The sequence below is a fragment of the Podarcis gaigeae genome (genome assembly GCF_964106915.1).
Source record: "Podarcis gaigeae genome assembly, chromosome: 4".
In the NCBI taxonomy this organism is placed as follows: Eukaryota; Metazoa; Chordata; class Lepidosauria; order Squamata; family Lacertidae; genus Podarcis; species Podarcis gaigeae.
This window is the reverse complement of record NC_139677.1, coordinates 97,142,027-97,163,999: the sequence shown is the minus strand read 5'-3', so window position 1 is coordinate 97,163,999 and position 21,973 is coordinate 97,142,027. Positions and strand designations below refer to the sequence as shown.

The following is a 21,973-nucleotide window of genomic DNA, read 5'->3' as shown; positions in this document are numbered from 1 at the left end:
AACTTATTTCTGCTCCTGCATAACAGAATTAGGAGTGATACAGGCCACTGAAGACCCAGCCTTGCCAAGTGAAGAGCCTGCTTATCTGATTTCGACAAATTTATATACTGCTCAACTGCTGTAGTCTCTGTGCGGTGCACAATAAGGTTACTGAAGATGCAATACAGGTAAAAAGTTTAAAGCTAGCCATAAATAAGAAAAGGGCTTAAAATGCCTGCAGAAATGAAAAGGTCTTTGCCAGATGGTCAACAGGGAAGGGGACTGCCTGGTCTCAGCCAGGAGGGAATTAGAGATTTAGAGCTCCTTTGGTTACTTGATATCACCCCTTAATGCAGGCATCCCCAAACTTGGCCCTCCAGCTGTTTTGGGACTACAACTTCCATTATCCCTAGCTAACAGGACCAGGGATGATGGGAACTGTAGTCCCAAAACAGCTGGAGGGCCAAGTTTGGGGATGCCTGCCTTAATGGGGAAAAGTTTCTTCTCCCCTGGGCTAAAGTGGGCATCTGATTAATGCGCAAAGCCTTCAAGGATAACCACCATCTTTGTGAGCCTAGGAAGGCCTGGCAAATAATTGAGTAATGTAGAGTGGGACCCAAGAGGAGTGCTTTGGAGGTGGCATGACAAGATGGCAGAGTGAGACACTCCTACTGTGGGTCAGAGAAGGTGCCTCAGCAGAGAGGGACCTTGGTGACAATGACTCACTTCCCTCCAGTAGAGGTCAGGAGGACTTTAGGGTCTCCTCTCACCTTCTCCACCTGACCTGTAAGAAAGGATGCTGTTTTCCTTCCCACATTGCAGCTGGGTGGGTGCCTGAGGGGCAGACAGGATGGTCTTCGCCAGAGGCCACCTAGAGATTCATAGGCCGAGAGGAAATCTGAACTGAAAGACCTACCTTGGCTCCCAGTACGTTCCCGAGCACAATTCAAAGCGTTGGTGCTGACCTTGAAAGCCCTAAACGGCCTTGGCCCAGTATACCTGAAGGAGCGTCTCCACCCCCATCGTTCAGCCCGGACACGGAGGTCCAGCTCCGAGGGCCTTCTGATTCCCTCAGTGTGAGAAGTGAAGTTGCAGGGAACCAGGCAGAGGGCCTTCTTGGTAGTGGCACCCGCCCTGTGGAACATCCTCCCATCAGACGTCAAGGAAATAAACAACTATCAGACTTTTAGAAGACATATGAAGGCAGCCCTGTTTAGGGAAGTTTTTTAATGTTTGATGTTTTATCGTGTTTTTAATATCCTGTTGGGGGCTGCCTAGAGTGGCTGGGGAGGCCCGGCCAGATGGGTGGGGTATAAGTAATAAATTATTATTAATAATTATTATTATTAATCTGATACAATGCAACAAATAAAACTGCCTCCCATGCCAACCTGGGAGACGCAGGGCATGAAAGGGGAGTGCATGCACAAAAAGGTATCTTCAGATTATTATTGTTGTTGTTGTTGTTGTTATTGTTATTGTTATTGTTATTGCAGGCCGAGGTGTGGGCAATTAAAAGGCAGTTTCCGGATACAGAGAAAATCTGCTACTGGTAAGAGGAAGAACAGATGTTTGCCCAGATCATCACAGGAGAGAGAGAGAGATGCAGTGGGCCATGGCAGATCCTTAAGAGGCCCACACCTTACAACATCTGACAGATGTAAAGCATCATAATTACCTTGCAGTAAGCGACCGAGCGGCTTCTGTGCAGACACTGAGCGAGGAAGCATGTCTTTCCCCCCTCTCCACCCCCTTTTGCTACTGGCTCATCAAGTGCAGCCTCCCCAAGGGAATTTCCGAAATGCTAAATTGAAAATAGCCTGTTTGCCATCTACAGAACCAGATCTATTTATTTATTTCGGACAGAGACATTGCCGGAAGGGTGCCCCCACTCGCTTGCCTGGGTTACTTCCTTTAGCACGGCAGGGGTGCTGCTTTTTTGCAATTAAGACAGAAGAAGCAGTATTAAATCACCACAAATACTTCAGAGAGTGCTTTGGAATTTTTTTTAAATTCAAGCAATGCCCTCCCTACCCCACCAGGGCCAAATATTTCCATAATGTCTGAAAGTCTGCAAAAGTCTTTAAAACTCTTCAGTGCAGCAATTTTCAGAAGGGTGACCACCTTAGAGGTAAAGGGACCCCTGACCGTTAGGTCCAGTTGCGAACGACTCTGGGGTTGCGGTGCTCATCTTGCTTTATTGACCGAGGGAGCCGTTGTACAGCTTCCGGGTCATGTGGCCAGCATGACTAAGCCGCTGGGAGAGACTAAGCACACTGGGAGAGCCAGTGTGGTGTAGTGGTTAAGAGCGGTAGTCTTGTAATCTGGGGAACCGGGTTCGAGTCTCCGCTCCTCCACATGCAGCTGCTGGGTGACCTTGGGCCAGTCACACTTCTTTGAAGTCTCTCAGCCCCACTCACCTCACAGAGTGTTTGTTGTGGGGGAGGAAGGGAAAGGAGATTGTTAGCCGCTTTGAGACTCCTGAAGGGGAGTGAAAGGCGGGATATCAAATCCAAACTCTTCTTCTTCTCTTCTTCTGGCGAACCAGAGCAGCGCACAGAAACGCCGTTTACCTTCCCGCCGGAGCGGTACCTATTTATCTACTTGCACTATGTGGTTTCAAACTGCTAGGTTGGCAGGAGCAGGGACCGAGCAACGGGAGCTCACCCCCTTGTGGAGATTTGAACCGTGAACTTTCTGATCGGCAAGCCCTAGGCTATGTGGTGTAACCCACAGCGCCATCCGTGTCCCTGGTGACCACCTTACTCAGTCGCGACAAAAGCAACGGGTCTTGTGGCACCTTATCACAGCCTCTCCGATTTGGCTACTAACCCTGATGGCTATGTTCTGTCTCCACAGATGTGGAGATTTTGAGAAAAGCAAAGAGGCAGCTGGTTCGGGTCCTACCCACCAGAGCAAGAGAACACAAGATTGCTCCATCCTCCATGTGACGGCCCTTTAAATATTTGAAGATGGCTCTCCTATCTCCTCTCATTCTCCTCTTTTCCAGGCGAAACATACCTCTACCATTCCTCATCAGGCTTCATTTCCAGACCCTTAATCGTCTTGGTCACCCTCCTCTGCACACATTGCAGCTTGTCAACATCCTTCTTAAACTGCGGTGCCCAGAAATGGACATAGTACTCTAGGTGGGGTCTGACCAAGAAAGAATAGAGAGGGACTATCACTTCCCTGGATACTACACTTCTGTTCATGGGTATAGCCAGGATTTTTGTTATCGGGGGCAGGCCATTTGTTGAGGGCAGAACCTCAGTTTTCTATGGATTTTTATTGATTTTTTAAAAATTGATTTGGGGGGCAGCTGCCCCTTCTGGCCCCCCACCCTTGGCTATGCCCATGCTTCTGTTGACGCAGCTGCTATTCTCTGCAGTCTGCTAGACCTTGCACAATCCTTCTCCTCTCACACACCACATGCCTGGTCTCCAATCCTCATTCTAGCTCAGGCATAGGCAACCTCAGCACCTCCAGACGTTTTGGGACTACAACTCCCATGATCCCTAGCTATCAGGACCAGTGGCCAGGGATAATGGGCGTTGTAGTCCCAAAACATCTGGAGGGCCGAGGTTGCCTATGCCTGTTCTAGCTCCTTCTTTTACATACAGAGAGACTTGAGTCCACTGGTTTCTTGAAAAGGATTCTTGGTTTCTCCTCTTGTATCAACAGATACATAAAAACACAAGACGAGCCTCCTGAGGTTTCCAGCAACTGGTATTAAGAAGCATTAGCTAATCTGACTAACAGCCGTTGTGCAATATTTACCGTATGATGTTGGGAACCGAAGGACCCTCAAGCCAACATCACCCCAGCTTCCCTTCCCTTTATCAAACGGCGCACAGATGTGCAGCTACGAAGTCTGTGCAAAGCATTCCCTCCGTGGCAGAATGAACAACAGCATTGCCAAGCCCATTAGAATGGCTTTAGAATTCAACCATGTGGTTATTTACCTGTTGGAAAGATCTAGGGATAATCCATCAAAAGATCCTTGAAGTATGCAGCCTTAACGTGGACATGTGTTGATTGCAGTTTACCTGTCGGGGGAGAGGAAATAAAGAAATACAATAAGGAGGTTGGCCTTTTCAGTTATTTCTTTTAGGCTGGAAAGCAGGAAGTGGAACAATCATATTAATAAGAATAATAGCAGCAGCCATGGGACACTTCTTCAGGGGAAGCCGGGAATTCAAAACAGCTACTGATTTAGCTGAATTAGAGAACAGCAATCTTGTCCCCCGATACAGTTAGCTCTTTAAAATCTCATTAAAATCTCAGTGATATGAGCAGATGAATGGAAGATGAAAGCATCAAATAAGCAGAGCATCTCAAAAGTTGGTTGAACATCCGGTCCACTGGGTTGTTTTCATATGGAGTCACCATGCCCCCTGGGTTGGCTTGATGGTTTCATATTATTTGGTTTGGCGGGTGTGGTAGAATGGATTCTTACATTGTCCGAAGATGGTTCCAAAAGTCAAATGGGTGTAATTTTTGGATCCTGTTTTTTTTTTTTAATTAAAAAATCTTTAAGCAAAAACATGGCTTATTTCCCCCACAATGAATGGAAAATTGGGTTTCCTTATATTATAATCTCTTTCGTTCAGAGAAAGAATCACTGGAATAGCATCTAATGCTGCACACAGGGCTGGACCCATTATTCCTAGGCAGTAGGACCAGTGGTCAGAGATGATAGGAGTTGTAGTCCAACAACATCTGGTGACACAAGGTCGAGTAAGGCTGCTCTAAAGCATGAATGAATAAAAGTAAATTTTGAGATCCTCCTCAGGTGAAACACGTGGGGATTTTCCAAGCAAAGGTTGGGAAAGGCTATTCTAGGGTAACAGACAGGAAATGCCATGGGATTTCTTGCATGAAAATCACTTGCTCAACCATTGAGCTACAACTCTTCCTGTAGAACAGGGTTTCCCAAATCTGGAACTCCAGTTGTTTTTGAACTATAGTTCCCATGATCCCTAATCACTGGTCCTGCTGGCTAGGGGTGATGGGAGCTGTAGTCCAATAATAGCTGGAGACCCAAGTTTGGAAATCCGTAGAAGCTCTAGAGGTTCCATATCACCAGTCACAAATGAAAACTAAAAAACTGTTCTAAATGTATTAAATATGTATACACCAACTACTCATTTAAAATATCAAGGCAATATACAATAGCCCACCCAAATCTCCACCACCAAAGAATTTGTCAAAGTTAGTAAATGAGAGTGAACCAACCTCCCTCCGGTTACAACAGACACCATCCCACAAGGAAACATTGAAAGAACAACGAAGCACTAAAGCACGACACAGAGCGATTGCACCTCTTGCATCATGGTTTAGCAAAACAACATCAGAGAGATCTTTAGCCTGCCCCTCCGAAACCAAACGAGCTATCTTGAGGCAGCATCACAAAGCATTAAGATACCACAAAACAATGCAAAATAATCCTAAGCATGAGCGGCTCACCTGGAATTAGTATTTGCTTAATTCTGAATACAGCTCTTGGCATAATAAAGTCTCCAAGAGACGCCTGAAAGTCAAAAGTGAAGATGTCAGAAGGAAGCTCTGCTGGAGGAGTTCCCCGAAGCAATGGAACCAGCAACACTAAATCCCTAGCTTCTGGTTCGAGGTCAGTTTGGCCACTCTAACCAGGGCTGTGGGTGGGGACAACTGAACACCACTCCTCTGGATGACCTTACTTCACCAACAAGGAGTGGTGACATCTGCCAATGAGTGTGTGTTTAAGTAGCGCTCTTGAAGGGCGACTCAGCTGGAAATGACAGTGTTCTGAAACCTCCACTCTCCAGGTGTTTCATTGAACTACAGCTGCCACCATCCCTAGCGACCTTAGCCAATGTCCAGGGATGGTGGCAGTCATAGTCCAAAGCCATTTCTGGGAACCCAGGGCTGAAGAATGCAACCTTAAGAGGCACAACGGGGAGAGAATTTAATCTCCCACATCTTGCCACTCGTTGTTGTTGTTTAGTTATGTCTGACTCTTCGTGACCCCATGGACCAGAGCACGCCAGGCACTCCTGTCTTCCACTGCCTCCCACAGTTTGGTCAGACTCATGTTTCTAGCTTCGAGAACAGTGTCCAACCATCTCGTCCTCTGTCGTCCCCTTCTCCTAGTGCCCTCCATCTTTCCCATCATCAGGGTCTTTTCCAGGGAGTCTTCTCTTCTCATGAGGTGGCCAAAGTATTGCAGCCTCAGCTTCAGGATCTGTCCTTCCAGTGAGCACCCAGGGCTGATTTCCTTCAGAATGGATAGGTTTGATCTTCTTGCAGTCCATGGGACTCTCAAGAGTCTCCTCCAGCACCATAATTCAAAGCATCAATTCTTTGGCGACCAGCCTTCTTTATGGTCCAGCTCTCACTTCCATACATCACTACTGGGAAAACCATAGCTTTAACTATACACAGACCAATTTCTTGCCCTGTCCACAAGTGCACAGGAGCCAAGCCTGACAACTGTAGCTCCCTCTAGGCCAGCCTTTCTCAACCTGTGGGTCCCCAGATGCTGTTGGAACTACAACTCCCATCACCCCTAGCTAGCAAGGCCAGAGCTCAGGAATGATGGGAGTTGTAGTCCAACAACATCTGGGGGCCCACAGGTTGAGAACCGTTGCTCTAGGCATTTGCTAATGGAGGAGATCAGGGAAAGCCATGCCTGACACCCTCTGTTTTATCCAAGGCCTTCTTGCATTGAGCAGGAAGATCTGGAGGGGCTTCCAAGTAAATTTGGCTGGGCATATTGGAAACCCTGGTGGCAGAGCCCAGTGCAGTAAGCTTGGTAGTGCCAGGGCATCGGAGAGGTTTGGGACACATGCTGCTGCCCTCATCCTCAGTTTATGCTCTTGAATGTTCTGTCTACATGCCTGGAGAGGGCTATAACTTTCTCCAAGGTCAAGGCCCTATGCTCTCCGTTGCCATGCATTTCCGTTCCATCACTTGCTTAGCCTTCAGAAAGCTCAGAGCAACTTACGTTAGGCATCAGTTACCCATTTCGTTTGCATATCATTAAGATTTCCAGGACAAGTCTTCATGACCAGCTGAAATGCAACAGGTGCACCAATAAGCAACGATCTTACTTTTAAAAGACATCTGAAGGCAGCCCTGTTTAGGGAAAATTTTAATGTTTAATGCTGTATTGTGTTTTTAATATTTGGTTGGGAGCCGCCCAGAGTGGCTGGGGACTGGGGAAACCCAGCCAGATGGGTGGGGTATAAATAATAATATATCATCATCATCACCATCATCTCAGTGCTGCAAAGAAAAGTTACAGCTGTTGGATGTGTGGTTGCTGTGGAGCTCTGAAAGATGCAGGAGACTTGTGGGTGCGCATCCATGTGTGGCAGCTGTGACAGTTTGTGCCCTTGGTTTCAGCACCCATCATTTGAGCTCTGTGGCTTTTGAAAACGCTATAAATAAGCATGAAGAGACCTCATTCCAAATCCATCATCAGTGTAATTTGCACTACACAGAACTTGGGTACAATATAATTAGCAAATGCATTGCAATAATTTATTTTTGGTTTAAAAGGCTGAACAGTCACGGTCTTCTAACAAGGTGGGGAAGAGAAAACAGAGCTATGAGCCAAGTGGTGGTTTTTTTTAGTTCCCCTCCCCCCCCCTTATTCTGGCTCCTATTAATTCAGTCATTTTACCTTTGGTGTGCATTCACTCACCTATGCAATGTGAGCCGCTCCACTGAGAAAGGCTTTGAATATGGAGCCTGCTTTTTTTGTTTCTTGTTTTGGGTGCGATGCAAAACGCAAAGCCAAAGCCGCGAGAGCCCCTCTGCATTTGCATTATTATGATTAACACTACTCCAAACAGAAAGCATCCGGCGGTATTAATTACAGGAATGGTGAGATTCAAATAGTCATAAATCATTAGACAGCATAATGTAAACTCCCCGAAACCTTATCAGAAACTAATTTTGCATGACTTCAGAGGCTTTTTTCTTCCCTGCTCTGCCTTTCCACCTCATTTATATGGTGACTGTTGACGTAGCGGCAGGAATTGTACGTGCTTGATTGAGAGGTATGAAAAGAAAGAGCAGAGAGGGTGAAATTTATGACTTTCCCTAACAGCTACTTTTGTGTTACGCATAACTCTTTATCCTAGAGGGTGGAAAGGTTATGGCTGGTATTTAACTAACTGCTCCCATCAGTTCAAGGATTTCCATTTGCACAACTCCTTCTCCCTCTTGCCAGATCTGCTCCAAAGGGTTGGGGAAACCTCTAGAACCGATTTGGGGGTACACTGAGGGAGGAAATGGGAGCTGTGGAGGATACCGCATTCACTTACCGTGCACTAGGCTCATCTGTCTGAGTTTACAGCATGTAATACTATATCTATAAAAGGTAAAGGGACCCCTGACCATTAGGTCCAGTCGTGACCAACTCTGGGGTTACGGCGCTCATCTCGCTTTACTGGCCGAGGGAGCTGGTGTACAGCTTCCGAGTCATGTGGCCAGCATGACTAAGCTGCTTCTGACAAACCAGAGCAGCGCACGGAAACGCTGTTTACCTTCCCGCCACAGTGGTACCTATTTATCTACTTGCACTTTGACGTGTTTTCGAACTACTAGGTTGGCAGAAGCAGGAACTGAGCAACGGGAGCTCACCCCGTCACGGGGATTCGAACTGCCAACCTTCTGATCGGCTAGCCCTAGGCTCTGTGGTTTAACCCACAGCGCCACACGCATCCCTATACCCACTATACCTATAATAACTCATAAATAAGTCCCATTGAGTTCAATGGGTCCTTTCCCCAAGGTAAGTGGAGCCTGAGGTTGTATTCTGAACTTGAGGCTCTATCCTGGAACTAATAGCCAGCTGGCTCCAGAGGCCTGCAGCAATGCACCCTAACTGCACTAAGGATGCAGAAGCACTTTCTGGCTGAGAGCGGGACCCTCCCTTGAAGAAAGGCAAAGTCCTCTTGACTCACAGAGCTGAGCTTAGGACCCCACCCTGAGGAATGTCCTTATCTTGGTTCCCTTTGAGATTCAAGGCCTTCTCCTAAGAACCTCAATCACTGGAATTAAAGAGGCAAACAAGCGTTTGTTCTCCGCAGGGAGTTGTAAGCCACCATATCAGGAGCTCATTGCATTGAAGTTGGGCCTTCAATGGAAAACTGGAGCTCTTTCCTGCACCCACAACGAACCAGACACCACTTCTTCTTCTTTGGCGATCACTCATAGCCAAGTAAGATTGTCTTCCATAAGCATGGTTTTAACAATGATTCCGTAAGTGACTGTGGAGGCCAATTCTGGATCCACACATCATTCCACAGTGGGGACATTGGTTACTAGGCAGGAGTTGATCACGGTGTAGATTTGCCAAGTGTGCCTTCATCTTAGCGCATTTCTCCCTTTTGCTCTGAGTTCAAATGTCTTCAAAGCCCCTGACACCTTTGGTAAAGGCTGTTCTCCAATTGGAGCGCTCTCAGGCAAGTGTTTCCCAATTGTTGGTGTTTATACTACATTTTTAAAAAAATGCCTTGAGAGAGTCTTTAAACCTCTTTTGTTGACCACCAGCATTACGTTTTCCATTTTTAAGTTTGGAATGGAGTAGTTGCTTTGGAAGACCATCATCAGGCATCCGCACAACATGACCAGTCCAACAAAGTTGATGTTAAAGAATCATTGCTTCAACACTGGTGATTTTTTGCTTCTTCCAGTACACTGGCATTAGTTTGCCTGTCTTCCCAAGTGATGTGTTTTGGAGACACCGTTGATTGAATCTTTCGATGAGTGGGAGATGGTGTTTATAAGTCTCCTTCCAAACCGAAATAAGTAACTTTTCCATTTATTTAGGCATTGAGTATTTGTACAATGGCAGCCCTTAAGTATCCACAGAATATTGGCAAGGGAGGACGCACTGAGTTCTGCCCGACATTGGGTGAGCTTGTCGCGTTTGTGTGACGTCACATGGGCAACACACAGGTGTGATGTCAAGTGCATCGAGAGGAAGCTGCAAGGCCCTATGAGACTCTCTGCCTCTGTGAGGAGGCCAGGAAAGTTCTGGCCCCTCAAGATCAGAGGGAGTAGGCTAAGCTGTCCTCAGTCCCATAGAATTAATGCCTATGATGGGCAGAAAACCAGGACAACTGATCACACCCATTATCACACTGGCCACACCCCATTATTTCCTGGCAGCCCCACGAGGTCCAGTGAACACCAGACTCCACTACTTCCCTCCCAGCTCAGGACACCAGTCTTGTCTGGATTTTAGCTATTCAACCAGTACTGAGTTGAATCGCTGATCCTTGAGTTTTTCCTTGTTTCTCAAGGAAGCAAGCATGTAATGAAGAAGACCCTTCTTTTGTCTGTCCTGAATCTTCCAACGTTCAAGCTTCCTTGGATGCACATGAGTTCTAGTGTTGCGAGAGAGTAAGAGAAGAAGTTTCTCTATCCTCTTCCAAACCATGCCTGACTTTAGAGACCTCAAGCATGTCTCCTCTTACTCAGTTACAGATAGGTAGCCGTGTTGGTCTGCCATAGTCAAAACAAAAAAATTCCTTCCAGTAGCACCTTAAAGACCAACTAAGTCAGTTCTTGGTATGAGCTTTTGTGTGCATGCACACTCCAGTGTATCTGAAGAAGTGTGCATGCACACGAAAGCTCATACCAAGAACTGACTTAGTTGGTCTTTAAGGTGCTACTGGAAGGAATTTTTTTGTTCCTCTTACTCAGCTTACTCAAAAGCCCCAAGTCACAACTGCAGGAGGAACTGGGAAACAAGATCTGGCTGAGACACAAACTGGAAATCAGAACCAAAGCATATCCAAGACGACAGAGCCAGGGCAGAGCTCAGGAAGAGCATGTTGCTCATCTGAAGTTCTTTTAAGAGGATCCCATGGCCAGCCTCAGTGGATGAGAGTACTTACTTCATTGAACAGCTCTGACTTCCATTTCAGGATGTCAAGTTTGTTCTTATGGGATATGAAAGAAGAGACAGAAACTCAACAACACAGGCTGTGCAATGCAATATTTAGCAAATGCAATTTTCTCATGTATACTTGTACTTAATTCATTGTAATCTTATGAAGAAGAGGAGGAGAGGGGAAACAGTTTTGTCAAGAAGGGGCTACAAGGAGGAATTTTAAGAATGCAACATCAGGGTCTTTTCCAGGGAGTCTTCTCTTCTCATGAGGTGGCCAAAGCCTTGGAGCCTCAGCTTCAGGATCTGTCCTCCCAGTGAGCACTCAGGGCTGATTTCCTTCAGAATGCAGAGGTTTGATCTTCTTGCAGTCCATGGGACTCTCAAGAGTCTCCTCCAGCACCATAATTCAAAAACATCAATTCACTACTGGGAAAACCACAGCTTTAACTATACGGGCCTTTGTTGGCAAGGTGATGTCTCTGCTTTTTAAGATGCTGTCTAGGTTTGTCATCACTTTTCTCCCAAGAAGCAGGCGTCTTTTTATTTCATGACTGCAGTGATCATGGAGCCCAAGAAAGTAAAATCCCTTAGTGCCTCCATTTCTTCCCCTTCTATTTGTTGGCCTCTGTTATTTTCTCCTACCAATAGAGAACCCACTTAAGGGCTCTCTTGGATACCCCATAAAGGAAAAGGGGCAGATTTTGTTTACAACAGTACCCCAAGATTTACAGTGCCTAGGCGGGCCCGCAAGATTGCTTGTCACCTCTAAGGGAAATCAATACAACCCCCCTTCCTTTTCGCCCAGTCATTTCGACAGAATGAGATTTCAGTTTCTGTGCTAGAAGCACGAATCCAGCCTCCTCGCCGTCCGACCTTCCCCAGCGACCACCACACAGGCACACACACCCTTCCAAGGTGCTATGCAAACAATATTACCATATGACATTACCCAGCCCTGTTCCATTATTTAATGCCTCTCGAGGAGAGCCTGAGAGTGAGCCTTTTAATCCTCGGCAAATTGACAGGATCTCTATCCTGGGAGATGCAAATTGAATAAAAATGAAAGGATCTGGACTGCACCCATTGCATTCTCCTCAGCCGCTTAAAGCCACCCTCCTCCCCACTGCCAATTAGTTCTCTCCCGGAAAAGGGTGCAGGAGGAAATCCACAGAACTGTGTTTCGCCAGTTGTCAATAACAATAAAAGCTCGCCTGTGCAGTCTTCCTCCAGACCTGAATTCTGCATTTCCAACCCGCCAATTAAACTCCTGCTGCGACTTTAGAAGTTGCAGCCACTGTGCAGCTGTTCTGCTTTGCTGGCACTAAATTTCCCTCAGTAGTGGATCAACGTGTTTAAACACTTTGATCTTCCTTATCTCAGCAGAGGGATTTGAAAGCCTACTTGGAGAAACAAGCTTTCATTTGGGCTCAACCCTTCTTTATCTAACCTGAAACTTTGGGTGTTTGGGGGTGTGTTTTTTATTTTATTTAAAAAACCTCATTGTCTTTGGAAATCGCTTCTTTTCCTGTGCACACAAACTCAAGCATTCTCTTTCTCTCTCTAACAAGAAAAAGAAAATGGGGGGAGATTTAGCCGATGGTACTTCAAAGGGCAGATAAAGGCTACAAAGGAGACAAAATTCTATATGCAGTAATTCCATATCATCTCAATATCGGGCACATGCTCTCAGATTTTCTATTAAATCTTCTTCAAACACCACACTAGCTTCCCTGAATATGCAGACACAATGGTGGTTCTGTTAGAAAACATCAATGAAGAAATGTGGTTTTAACAAGGGCTGCTCCAGTTTCCTATCCAAACCCGGGAACATCTCAGCTAAACTGAAAATATGCAAAGTGTTGATTGGTGTTTTCTTCTCCAAACAAAATTTTCAGATTGGCACCAGAATTCAAGGAATGCAGTATTATTATTATTATTATTATTCCTGTGCAAGCATGGTGTACGCTGCACCAATCACAAGGTTGTTGCAAGGACAGAAGGAATCAGACAGGGTAGGCATCCTTTGCAATGTCTTGAGCTCCTTGGGAAAGACATAGGATAAAAATAACACCCTCCCTTCTTTCCTTACAAGTGAAAGTATGAGGACCTGGACCCTACAATCATCATCTGAGGCCCTTCTTTGTGTGCCTCCTCCACAAGAACCCCAGAGGGCGTCAACACAAGAACAGGGCCTTTTCTGCAATGGCTCCCCATTTCTGGAATGCTGTCTCCAGGGAGGTTTGCCTAGCACCTTCATTACGTATCTTTAGGTGCCAGGCAAAAATGTTTCTCTTCTCCCAGGATGTGGCTTGGAGAGGGGGTGTGCTCTAGGAGCCAGACTGAGAAATCTCATAGAATCATAGAATAGAATCATAGAATCATAGAGTTGGAAGAGACCACAAGGGCCATCGAGTCCAACCCCCTGCCAAGCAGGAAACACCATCAGAGCACTCCTGACATATGGTTGTCAAGCCTCTGCTTAAAGACCTCCAAAGAAGGAGACTCCACCACATTCCTTGGCAGCAAAATCCACTGTCGAACAGCTCTTACTGCCAGGAAGTTCTTCCTAATGTTTAGGTGGAATCTTCTTTCTTGTAGTTTGGATCCATTGCTCCGTGTCCGCTTCTCTGGAGCAGCAGAAAACAACCTTTCTCCCTCCTCTATGTGACATCCTTTTATATATTTGAACATGGCTATCATATCACCCCTTAACCTCCTCTTCTCCAGGCTAAACATGCCCAGCTCCCTTAGCCGTTCCTCATAAGGCATCGTTTCCAGGCCTTTGACCATTTTGGTTGCCCTCCTCTGGACACGTTCCAGTTTGTCAGTGTCCTTCTTGAACTGTGGTGCCCAGAACTGGACACAGTACTCCAGGTGAGGTCTGACCAGAGCAGAATACAGTGGCACTATTACTTCCCTTGATCTAGATGCTATACTCCTATTGATGCAGCCCAGAATTGCATTGGTTTTTTTAGCTGCCGCGTCACACTGTTGGCTCATGTCAAGTTTGTGGTCAACCAAGACTCCTAGATCCTTTTCACATGTACTGCTCTCAAGCCAGGTGTCCCCCATCTTGTATTTGTGCCTCTCATTTTTTTGCCCAAGTGCAATACTTTACATTTCTCCCTGTTAAAATTCATCTTGTTTGTTTTGGCCCAGTTCTCTAATCTGTCAAGGTCGTTTTGAAGTGTGATCCTGTCCTCTGGGGTGTTAGCCACCCCTCCCAGTTTGGTGTCATCTGCAAATTTGATCATCTGCAAATTTAAGGAGGATATTGTCATGCTGGTACATGTGCAGAGGAGGGAGTGTGATCAAGGGTCTGGAAACCAAGACTGATGAGGAATGGTTGAAGGAGTATGAGTATGAGAGCCACATCAAAAGGCTTGTTACAAGGAAGATGGGGCATGCTTGTTTTCTCTTGGCTGTCTGTCAAAGATGCTGAGATTGGAGTAGGATGGACAAGAAGACGCTCAGGATTCCTTCCAACTCTACAATTCTATGTTTCCAGGAAGTGTAAGAGAGTCAGTGTGAGAGCCAGTGTGGTGTAGTGGTTAAGAGCGGTAGTCTCGTAGTCCTGGGGAACCAGGTTCGCGTCTCCGCTCCTCCACATGCAGCCGCTGGGTGACCTTGGGCCAGTCACACTTCCTTGAAGTCTCTCAGCCCCACTCACCTCACAGAGTGTTTGTTGTGGGGGAGGAAGGGAAAGGAGAATGTTAGCCGCTTTGAGACTCCTTAAAGGGAGTGAAAGGCGGGATATCAAATCCAAACTCTTCTTCTTCTTCTTCTTCTTCTTCTTCTTCTTCTTCTTCGGGGCCTGAGGTTCTGTCCCTCGGCCTGAGGTCCCATGGAATAAACCCCCTATGATAAAATACTATCAAAATCAGTCCCATGGCCCATGTATTCCAAGCATACACACCTGGAGGAAAGTCTCAGAGGGACTATCCTCTAGTCTCAGTAATGTGATGAAATAATAATAATAATAATAATAATAATAATAATAATAATTTATTTATACCCCGCCCATCTGGCTTGGTTTCCCCAGCCACTCTGGGCGGCTTCTAACAAAATATTAAAAATACGCTAAAACATTAAAAACTTTCCTAAACAGGGCTGCCTTCTCATAGTAAGGGAACTGCCAGAAGGCCCTCGAAGCTGGACCTCAGTGTCCAGGATGAACGATAAGGGGTGGAGATGCTCCTTCAGGTGTTTAGGGCGTTAAAGGTCAGCACCAACACTTTGAATTGTGCTCGGAAACATACTGGGAGCCAATGTAGGTCTTTCAGGACTGGTGTTGTATGGTCTCGGTGGCCGCTCCCAGTCACCAGTCTAGCTGCCGCATTCTGGATTCGTTGTAGTTTCGGGTCACCTTCAAAGGTGATCTTACTCCCCTGAAGACACGGTTGGGGTTGCAAAATGCCGCAACTCATTGTTTCCCAGCAAGCCGTCTATGATGAAGGCCCTTTGATTTGAGGCCATTTTACTTGCTGAACAAGTTCCTCTGTTGGAAAATCCTATCTATACACAAGTATCGGTCCCATCCACATTCCACCATGGAATGAAGCGTGCTCCCCTACCTGGTGAAACCAAGGTGATTAAGCACACTTACCGTATTTTTCGCCCTATAGGACGTACTTTCCCCCCTCCAAAAATGAAGGGGAAATCTGGGTGCATCCTATGGGGCGAATGCAGGCTTTCGCTGAAGCTTGGAGAGCGAGAGGGGTCGGTGCGCACCGGCCCCTCTCTCTCTACAGGCTTCAGGAAGACATCCTCAGCCTAGGCAGCCGTGCGGGAGTTCCTGCACGGCTGTCTAGGCTGCGGATAGCAGCCTGCTTCCTGGAGTGCCGGGCGCGCTGAAAGCAGAGCGCCCGGCGCTTTGGGAACACATCCGCAGCCTAGGCAGCCCTGAGGGAGTTCCTCGCAGGGCTCCCCACGCTGCGGATAGCAGCCTGCCGCCCGGCGGGCAGGGCGCCCTGAAGTAGAGCGCCCCTCGCACCGTGCATACATCAGCCAGCCCCACAAGCTCGGGGGACAGCACGGAGGCGCAGCGCCACCATTCTGCTGTTCCTCGACCTGGTTCAGTTTCCCTGACCAGCTTTTGAAGGGGAAATAAAGAAAAAAGGACTATGGGACGGAGCGTCCTATGGGACGAAAAATACGGTACATCTGTGTTGGACCCTTTTGAGTAGCACTGGGATGATTTAAGGTGGAATAAAATCATACGCTTTTGATACGGGGTTTCCCCCTTTCTCCTCTCCCCCAAGCGTTAGCTGCAAATCATCAGCACGTTCTGCTCAGTTGGAGACAAATTAAAGTCATACTTTGTGCAGGGGCAGGAAAGTTCTCGGGCAGCCTGTCTTATTTTATTTGCAGAAAGTAAGCCCAGGAATTTCTGGGGTCACGAGCAGACACCACGCTGGGCAGTGTCATAACACACACGGGTGGAACAGGCCCTACTCCATTTCCGAAGGAACCCCACAGCTCCTATAAATCAGTCAGCAGGTACCTTGGGCCCACAGATATTAGCAAAGCTGACTCAAGGAATTGAAAAATGGAGTGAGCTTATTTGAAGGCTGTGATTGTTATTACACTAGGCTTGCCGGGGGGGGGGGGGGAGGAAGTGCCAAAGCGACGAGAGACTTGAGCCAATGGAGACAAGGTGGCCCATGGCAGCCTTTCAGGAAAAGGAGGAAGGAAACAGAAAGGTGATTCATGGTATGGGCAGCTTGGACAGTGAATCTAAGGATGAAATTGATACCTGCTGCAATTCCTGCATTGCAGATAGTGATAATAATAATGTCTGGTTGCCCCAGACACTCCTTTGGGCTCCTTCACCTCTTCTAGCTGTCCATGGAGGCGCAGGGCAATTCTTTGTCCAGGGCAGCTGTCTACCAGCTCCACCTGGTATGCAGGCTGAGACCCTACCTGCCCACAGACTGTCTCCCCAGAGTGGTGCATGCTCTGGTTATCTCCCACTTGGACTACTGTAATGCACTCTACGTGGGGCTACCTTTGAAGGTGACCCGGAAACTACAACTAATCCAGAATGCGGCAGCTAGACTGGTGACTGGGAGTGGCCGCTGAGACCACATAACACCACTCTTGAAAGACCTACATTGGCTCCAAATACTTTTCCGAGCACAATTCAAAGTGTTGGTGCTGACCTGTAAAGCCCTAAACGGCCTCGGTCCAGTATACCTGAAGGAGTGTCTCCATCCCCATCATTCTGCCCGGACATTGAGGTCCAGCGCCGAGGGCCTTCTGGCAGTTCCCTCACTGCGAGAAGCCAAGTTACAGGGAACCAGACAGAGGGCCTTCTCAGTGGTGGCACCCGCCCTGTGGAACGCCCTCCCACCAGATGTCAAAGAGAACAACAACTACCAGACTTTTAGAAGACATCTGAAGGCAGCCCTGCTTAGGGAAGCTTTTAATGTTTAACAGACCACTGTATTTTAATACTTTGTTGGAAGCTGCCCAGAGTGGCTGGGGAAACCCAGCCAGATGGGCAGGGTATAGATAAATTATTATTATTATTATTATTATTATTATTATTATTATTATTATTGGGGTCAAAAGGACTCTGATTCAGGGAGGATCTCTGCAGATAGTGTCTACGCACATGTCATGTCAGCACCAAGCAAAAATATTTTTAATTTATTTTTTTACACCAGCAGGACCTGTTTTTTGCCTGCTTCTTTGATGTGCATATATGCCTATTACTGCCTCGGTGGTTAACCTTTATTGCCGTTAATCTTTCGCTTTATGGGTTTGACCGCTATTAGCCATGGGAGCTGTCTGAAAGTTTTGTTGCTGAAGGACAGGGAACAATTTTTACAAACAAGCAAGCCAAACACATGGACATTGATTGCTGGGGGCACCAAGTACCGTATTTTTTGCTCTACAAGACCCACTTTTTCCCTCCTAAAAAGTAAAGGAAACGTCTGTGCGTCTTATGGAGCGAATGCAGGCTGCGCAGCTATCCCAGAAGCCAGAACAGCAAGAGGGATAGCTGCTTTCACTGCACAGCGATCCCTCTTGCTGTTCTGGCTTCTGAGATTCAGAATATTTTTTTTTCTTGTTTTCCTCCTCCAAAAACTAGGTGCGTCTTGTGGTCTGGTGCGTCTTATAGAGCAAAAAATATGGTATACGTGGCACAAGGGGCTTCAGAACTCTCCCAATATTTGGGGGCAGGGGTCTGCACCCCACAAATATTGAGGGGGCTGCCACCCCCCATGTGATTTGGCTGAGCCCCCTCAATTTGGGGAGCAAGTTGGCATCCCTGCATCCCTGTTGATTGCTGTCCAAAGAGCTATCAAGCGCCAACCTGTTTCTAGTCCTTGTCTTTTCAAGGCAGTGATCAGCTTCCTGCATATTACGGATCACCATCATAATCTTAGTGTTCATGCCCCACTCATCTGACTGGGTTTGCCCCAGCTGCTCCGGGAGGCTTCCGACAGATATAAAAACAGGTTGTCGGCATGTCTTTCCCGGCCTCTGCAATGCCCCAGCTTGACCCCGAGCCTTGTTCGAACGGCGGAACGTGGCCAGCTGAGAAAGTTAAAGGCCGCAGCCTGCTGAGAGCATGTGACAGCACAGCATCTCCCCGTAGGGCAGCACCTGTCCGGCTGGATGTTTTGATCACGTTGCGCATCGAGGAAAGGCTTTCGCGTTGCTCCATATGGCTCTAAAAGGGGGCGCCAGCTGCCTCCCCTCTCCTGATAACGTTGGCTCGCCATCGAACGACATATGAAACCATATGGAATCATCTCTCCATTAGGAAGAGACGATAGCCAGACGCACAAAGTCTCTCTCTCTCTGTTTCTCTCAATAACAAAGTTATTAGTGGTGGCTTCTCCTGACTGAGAACAGGCCTTTGCATAGTGTGTGAGAGAAATTGAGTGTGAATGTGTGTATATGAAGGAGCTTAAGGAGCCTTAAGGGGTCACCACGAGAACCTCCTCTGTTTTTAAAAGCATCTATCGTCCCTCCTTTGTTTTTTATTTTTTAAATGGAGGCTTTTTCATCCATCAGATTAACCTCAGCCTGGCTTGATTAACCTGCTGCAGCTGCACAGTTTCTCCTTCACTCGGAGACGACTTGAGTGTGACGTGTACAAATGGCACATTTTCCTGCGGAGCAGGAGGAGTGGAACTAAGAGCAAATGAGTGATAGCTTGCAAATCGGCTGGGTTTGCGAAGAAACAGAGCCGCTTGCTGCAGCCTGCCCGGAGCGTCGACCGCAGGCTTCCCTGAAAGCAGCCTCGGCGACAGGTGGACGCTTTAATTTCCCCCAGTGAAGTGCTGCCCCGGGGTGTGTGGGAAATTAAAATCGCCCCCTGACGTTGGAGAGAGGGCACCTTGCCAAGGGCTCCCTCGAATCTGGAGCTCAGGACACAGGAAGTCATATTGGTTCAACTGGTTCTGTTATTATTTACGTTAACTGGCAGCAGCTATCCAGATGGGAATCTCTCCCAGTACTGCCTGGAGTTGCCAAGAATGGAACTGGCAATCTTCTACATGCCAAGCGGAGGCTCTGCCACGGAGCTATGGATCTTGCAGCTGTCCATGGAGGCACAGGTCAAATCTGTGTCCAGGGCAGCTGTTTAGCAGCTCCATCTGGTACGTAGGCTGAGACCCTATCTGCCCACGGACTGTCTTGCCAGAGTGGTGCATGCTCTGGTTATCTCCCGCTTGAACTACTGCAATGTGCTCTACGTGGGGATACCTTTGAAGGTGACCCGGAAACTACAACTAATCCAGAATGCGGCAGCTAGACTGGTGACTGGGAGCGGCCGCTGAGACCATATAACACCGGTCTTGAAAGACCTACATTGGCTCCCAGTATGTTTCTGAGCACAATTCAAAGTGTTGGTGCTGACCTTTAAAGCCCTAAACGGCCTCAGTCCAGTATACCTGAAGAAGCGTCTCCACCCCCATCGTTCTACCCAGACACCGAGGTCCAGCACCGAGGGCCTTCTGGCAGTTCCCTCACTGTGAGAAGCGAAGTTACAGGGAACCAGGCAGAGGGCCTTCTCGGTAGTGGCGCCCTCCCTGTGGAACGCCCTCCCACCAGATGTCAAAGAGAACAACAACTACCAGACTTTTAGAAGACATCTGAAGGCATGGGAAGGTTTAGGGAAGCTTTTAATGTTTGATATATTAGAGTATTTTAATATTCTTTTTGGAAGCTGCCCAGAGTGGCTGGGGAAGCCCAGCCAGATGGGTGGGGTATAAATAAATTATTATTATTGTTGTTGTTGTTGTTGTTGTTGTTGTTGTTGTTAATTAGGTGCCCTTTGAAATGCACAGGGTACTTTTACTCATCGTGTTGTGTAAATGGTACACACCTTCATGCAATAGTATCATACACATCAACTATATCTTGATTGCCTATATTATGCCCACCAACATTTCGCTGATGAAAATAAGAACGTTCCATTCCATAATGTCAATAACTTTATTATTTATACCCCACCTGTGTGACTGGGTTGCCCCAGCCCTTCTGGGTGGCTTCCAACATGTATCAAAACATAATACAACATTAAACATTAAAGAAAAAAAACCTTCCCTATACAGGGCTGCCTTCAGATGTCTTCTAAAGGTTGCATAGTTACTTATGTCCTTGGTTCAGGGGTTACATAACTCCATACCCTCCAACATTTCTCCAATGAAAATAGGGATGTCCTAAGGAGCGTCTCTCCCCCCCCCCCCATCGTTCTGCCCGGACGCTGAGGTCCAGCACCGAGGGCCTTCTGGCGGTTCCCTCATTGCGAGAAGTGAGGTTACAGGGAACCAGACAGAGGGCCTTCTCGGTGGTGGCGCCCACCCTGTGGAACGCCCTCCCTTCAGATGTCAAGGAAATAAACAACTATCTGACTTTTAGAAGGCATCTGAAGGCAGCCCTGTATAGGGAAGCCCAGCCAGATGGGTGGGGTATAAATAAATTATTATTATTGTTGTTGTTGTTGTTGTTGTTGTTATTATTATTATTATTATTATTATTATTATTATCCATGTGTTAGTCCTGGGGTCCGCATTGGGTGGTCTTCTGTCTGCCTTGATAGCTCATTCAGTAGAGCATGAAACTCTAAATTTCAGGGTCGAGCCCCGTGTTGGGCAAAAGATTCCGGGTTGGCCCTTGAGGTCCCAACTCTACAATTCTATGATTAATACGATTACTAAGAATAATAATTTTTATTTTTCAGTGATGGCTCCCACTTGGTGGAATGCTCTGTCCCATGAGACCAGGGCCCTTCAGGATTTAACCTCCTTCCGTTGGTCCTGTAAGACAGAGCTATTTCTCTTGGCCTTTAATTTGAATTCAGCCTGATTTTTTATTTCCCTTCTCTTCCCTCCCCTTTTATGAAGATCACCCGCTCTGAGACCCCACAGCTAATTCTCCCCTGGCCTCCTCGCTGGCCCAAGTAAGACCAATTTAGCCAGCTAGCCCTGGGGATTATCCGATTGATTTTTGATTTCTTGAATTTTATTGTTATTCACGTTTTTATGCCGTATTTTATGCTGCTTTTATAATTAAGTGTTTTAAATTTGTTGTTAGCCGCCCTGAGCCTGGTTTTTGAACCAGGAAGGGTGGGGTATAAATAATAATAATAATAATAATAATAATAATAATAATAATAATAATAATAATAATTATTATTAGTACCCCATCCATCTGATTGGGCTTGTTTTTAATGCACAACCTCAGTATTCTTGCGGGGCAGGGGAAGAGAAAATCTTTCCCACCGAAACTTCTATTTTCAAGCCGAACATTGAAACCAGAGAATATTCAGCGTGCCCCTGATGTCTGATCATTTGCTGGGCACGAGACGCTCCAGAATCCGACGGAATCCGGAGCATCTCCCCTTGTTTGTTCTGCGGCAGGTGACAATCACTTTGTTGCATTTCCAGTGTCTCTGTCTGAACTGTGAGAAGGTTGCAGCGAGTAATAAGAGCTTCCCCGAGGGAACGGTTAATCTTGTGTTCCCCCTAGTCCTGTGTTTTACACTCGCCTCATCTGGTCTATCCGACCCAGAGGTTGGAAACTGAGCTGAGGAAAGGCACACCGGAAGGAGGATAAGGGCAATAATTAACCACAAGCGTT

At 47.0% G+C, this 21,973-nt stretch overlaps 1 protein-coding gene across 13 annotated transcripts in view; it reads right to left on the bottom strand.

The window, feature by feature from the left end:
* The window catches only part of TENM4 (teneurin transmembrane protein 4), a 650,537-nt gene that overhangs the window by 410,315 nt on the left and 218,249 nt on the right, over positions 1–21,973 (bottom strand). For all 13 annotated transcript variants that reach the window (XM_083735741.1, XM_083735748.1, XM_083735749.1 and 10 more), the window contains one exon: positions 3,945–4,028. The gene's annotated coding sequence lies outside the window, so the exon portion shown is untranslated. The remainder of the gene's footprint in view (positions 1–3,944; positions 4,029–21,973) is intronic.